General features: G+C 38.6%; 1 pseudogene across 1 annotated transcript in view; it reads left to right on the plus strand.

Annotated features, from left to right (window-relative positions):
• The first annotated feature begins 1,107 nt into the window (after positions 1–1,107).
• Positions 1,108–4,795, plus strand: part of LOC110045784 (uncharacterized) — a 13,524-nt pseudogene continuing 9,836 nt past the window's right edge. Inside the window, exons 1-5 of the transcript XR_016205727.1 lie at positions 1,108–1,577; positions 1,920–2,492; positions 2,769–3,023; positions 3,295–3,549; positions 4,275–4,795. The exon at positions 4,275–4,795 is cut by the window's right edge and continues 70 nt beyond it. The product of XR_016205727.1 is annotated as an uncharacterized LOC110045784 (transcript). The remainder of the gene's footprint in view (positions 1,578–1,919; positions 2,493–2,768; positions 3,024–3,294; positions 3,550–4,274) is intronic.

Genomic DNA, 4,795 nt, shown 5'->3' on the forward strand with positions numbered 1-4,795 from the left:
GACTCCCACAGACGGGAAAAATGTTCAAAAACACCGTGTCGTTGTGGAAGACTTTTAGTTTTCGACTTCACCTAAAGCAGTTTCCCGTAAAATTAGGCAAAAAAATAAAAAAATAGAGAAAAAAACATAATTCAGTCGCATTTGAACAACATGTGTCCATTTTGCCAAGCCCATGCGAAGTCCCCCGTAAGTTCGTTTACGTCAAGTTTCCGCTTCTAATTTCGAGATAACTGTAGAATTACTTCCTTACTTACTTGAAATATACCTTTCGGATTGTTGTCAGCCTCAAAAACATCTTCAGGATCTTTGCAAATCGTTCTAATTTTACAAATCTCTCAGTCAACAATGTTGGCCATTTTGAGTTGAAATGGTGTGATTTTAAAAAATCTACATGTAAGTCACATTTAAGTGTCTCACTCCCAAATAGCCAGGTGATTGGCTAAATCTATCAACTTCCTGTTGACCAAATTCGAAGAGAAACAGAACTAACGCAAATTTCCGGGAATTTTTTTGACCATCGTTCTTTAAAAGATGAAATGGATTCCTGGAAGACAGCAATGAGTTTATGAAAATTGATCGAATTAGCAAGGGACAAATAGATTAGCAAGAGGCTTTCATCCAAAGAAAGTGTTTGAGATTTTTTTTCTTTGACTTTTTGCCCATAGAAAATGCTTGAAAGTGTAAAAAAAAATACTGTAAAATGTGAAGCACTTTGACACCAGCTCGCTAAGGAAGTCTCCCGCCCTTGGTTCAATAGTTTTCTGAACGAGCACTCTTTGTCTCTGTTGACAATTTTGCTTTCATGGTATTAATAGGCAATGTTGAAATTTATACTTATAAGTTACTTACTTTGATCGAATTCTTATTCTGATTTATGGATTAACAAAAGGCTTTCGTGGTAACGGAAGAATTTCAAAAAAATAGATAAGATTGAAAATGCTGCTTGCCGAGTTCGTTTAACAGGACGCACTTGTTAACCGCAGTTTTTGTATTTTCTAACACATTTTACTAGCTTTGATTATTTGCGGCAAAGATAACTGAAAGCGACGTTTTAAGCAAGAACATCGTCTGAACATCATCTTTTTTACCTTTTTATTACCAAACTAATTTTATCAAATGGGAAACAAAAACTTCAAACTCAAACAACACGTACGTCGCCGGTGTGCTACTTCAGTGTAGCTTTATACGTTGAGTTTGTTTCATGAAAAATTTTGCACGTAAGGTGACAAAGCTATTTACCCTGCAACCTGGAATTTGGTCATTTTTTGTTAATGCTTTGTAGAGCACAGCTGAGAAATAAACCAAACGCTATAAGACACCGTTTACACCTGCCTATCAACCTACCCACCCACATTCCCAAAGATCCACCCTCCCCGGCACCCACATACCTACCGACCCACCTACTTACTAATCTCATGTTCTTTTCGCTTCTTTACCTATCTATCTACTAACAGCTTTTCATTTATACCATTGATGTTGCAGCAAAAAAAAAAAATTGGATTCAAAGATGAACTTGGCATCTCTTGGATGTCTGACACTCTTTCTCTTGATAGAGCTATCCTGTCATACGAATGCAGGTAGTTTGAGAACGTTTCAATATCTTTAAGTTTTTGACATCATCCCGTAAATTTTGATTGTTCTAAACTTAATAATACCAGTATATCGTTTGAAATGGGTAATCCTTTCAAAACGTTTTTATGAAAATGTTATCATTAATTTTGGCTCCATGCGTTGATTGTTCATCGAGGAAAATGTAAGCCTGGGATAAAAAAAAATTTTAAAAAAATTTTAAAAAAAAGAATAAAACTTCATCAACAAATCGAAAGAAATCAACTTGAATAGAGGTAAACTATTGTCGAAAAAGTCCTATGAGTGGATAGCTTAAACAGGTACATTGTATTATTTTTTCTTTTCCGAAGAACAAGAAGAAGATCCAGACCATATTTTCAGTGGTGATGCAGTCCTCTTCGCCATAAACGAAGTAACCAATACTCCGAGATCTTGGTTAGCCTGCAGCAAAAAGGAATGTAGTTTTTCAAAGCATCAGGCAACAGAAAACTTTTTCACTCACGCAAGAAGAGTGTTCCACATCTACGGTAAAGGAAGGCTGACCACCAATGACCCTATTCGCTATGGAGATGAAGTGGCTCTATTTTACAGGGTGAATGACGAAGGAGATGGCTTGTGGCTGGGTTGCGCGTCAGGAAGTAAGCGGTGTGGACTGGGAAACTGTCCTGGATTGCCACATTTAAACCACTGGATGTGGAGAGGCAAACATTCATGCGACGAAAATAAGTTTGTTGTCAGCGGAAGTACGGGCCTCCAAAATGGTACCACGTCAGGACAGCCCCTTAGAACAGAGCACAAAATAAAGATCATAAAATGGAACTCTCCATTGACTTCAAGTGACAGGAGGCATATGAGCGAAAATTCAACAACGCTTATTGAAACAGCCTTCCTTGACAACTTTGGAGTCTGGGTGATCAACAAAGGTACGTAGAATGAAGAACCACAACCTTGTTAGGTTGCAGTGTATGCAGTTAAGTTTGTGTTATTGCATCTCAAAATGATCGTGCGTTTCGTCAAAGTATTAAGACTTTCCGCCGTCAAACGGGAGTGTTTATGGTTTATGTTGTTGTTAGACCTTGTCTTGAAGCGGAATCTATAATATTCCGGCCAAAGTTTATATTCTGGTATTGCTTCACTATTAGATGTTTGCAACTTGGCGTTGCTTTATTATTAAACGTTTGCAACTTTTTAACTTTCAGATATGATAGACAAGTGTGGAAATAAGCATTATGATGTCCGTTACAAAGTATGCGATAAATGTGGTTCTGAGCCTTACATTCGTCCTAAGCACGAAACATGGAAATGCTGTGCTGGAAAGAAACCCTATAATACAGAAACATCTCTCTGCTGTGAAGGAAGTGTCAGCGTGTTCTATGGAACACATAGAAGTGCAAAGGAGGCAAGATGCTGCAATAATGCAGCTTTCTTTCCTGACAGGCAGGTTTGCTGTCAAGGTTAGTTCAGTTTTCTGTTTGTCGGCTTTAAAAAAAATCATTAGACAGTGAAAAACGTAATAAAAAAAAAATTAAAGTGACCTATCATTTTATTTTGAAAAGGCAATAGAAAGAAACTGATATCGGACAATAACTGAAGATTGTGCGAATATCTTTTAAAGATTGGCTCCCATTCCATTCGGATGCGTTGCACAATGTAAAACGTATATCAGGAGGGTCTCCTGCATAGTGATTTTAAATTCATTTGTAAACCTGAAACCCCTTTTGTTAGGAAAAGTGAGAGACCTTCCTGGACAAGACACCGATGCTGACGACACTACAGTGCAATGTTGTGGAAGTGAATCTTACTTAACAACTCATGCAACTTGCAATAATGATGTTATCACGTCATTCAAACCATGCAAGGTGAAACACAAAAGTCCCGTTTGTGAGACGAATAATTACTGCCCAAATAAACTGCCAGCGACATGCACTTTTCACCCTGCAAACGACGAATGCTGTCCAATTTTCCAATGCCTAAACAGCGGTAAGTACCAAAGGAGCATTTCTGATGAAAACATCGGGAAAAAATTGCATTGAAAAAAATAAAAACGTAATAAGGATTTCCACCCATTAATAAAACACTCAGAATTGTATTTTGCTCTCAACCTTCTTCGTCGCTTATAATGTAGACTTTTTGTTGAATACAATCTAAACAATTTAAACGTTTTGAATGATATCGTAGCTACTCAACCATTTCTCACTGATTTCTAGGTTACAATAGACCATATTCGTATTCTCGGTATTAGACTGGAACTAGCTTGCAATTGAGGCTCATGCGGGGAAATATCAATAAAAATAGATTAAAGTCATTTGCATTTGAAAAGATTCCCCTCAGTTGCAAGCTAGTTCCAGTCCAATATCGAGAATACGAATATCGCCTATTGCGCTGCAAATTGCAAACAGCAATTGGCAAGCAAATAACACAGACCAAGCTTTTCTCATCACTTAACCCAAAAAGCGTATGCTGAAAAGGGGGAAAGGCCGAAATCCGCAACAGATGGCAAGAAACCCGGAAATTTTTAACTGTAGCATCCGACCTAAAAAAATTATCCAAACCGTTAACTCCAACGATTCCACTTACAAATGTAAGGGTTGCACTCCTTACTTAATAAAGGCAACTTCAAAAGTTATCATATCCTGATGAACGTAATGTATTTGTTATGATATAATGTCTACTGGTGCGTGAAGTCTCATTTCTTGCCAATTTAGATATTCACAACTACAAGCTGTTCCTTAGAAGAAAATCCCACGTATCCATATCCACTACCATTCCTGAGTTGACAGCGATGACTATCTCCTTCTGGATGAGGACTCAGCAAGACAGTGAAGGGACAGCTGTATCATACGCCACTCAAAGTCAGCCAAACGAACTAGTCATCAAGACACATCCCAGCGTAAGGGTGATCCTCAAAGGTTCTCCACAGGGCGATGAAACGAACTGGGATCTAAACGACGGCAACTGGCATTTCCTTTGGATCGAGTGGGAATCGTCTACGGGCCATTTGACAATCCGGGAAGGAGCACGTACTATCGGTCCCCTGATTTCCGCCCAAACATCACTGCAAGGGGGCGGATATCTTGTACTTGGACAACGACAGCAGTCCCAGAAACAGTTTATCGAGGCAAAGGCTTTCGTGGGCGAAATATCTCATGTGAACATATGGAGCGAAAAGAGAACAGATTTTGATGTGATACGAAAGGACTGCGTTGGTCTGCACACTGGTAGTGTA

This window comes from Orbicella faveolata, unplaced genomic scaffold (assembly GCF_042242905.1).
Source record: "Orbicella faveolata isolate gen_17 unplaced genomic scaffold, um_ofav_v1 contig_1, whole genome shotgun sequence".
NCBI lineage: Eukaryota > Metazoa > Cnidaria > Anthozoa > Scleractinia > Merulinidae > Orbicella > Orbicella faveolata.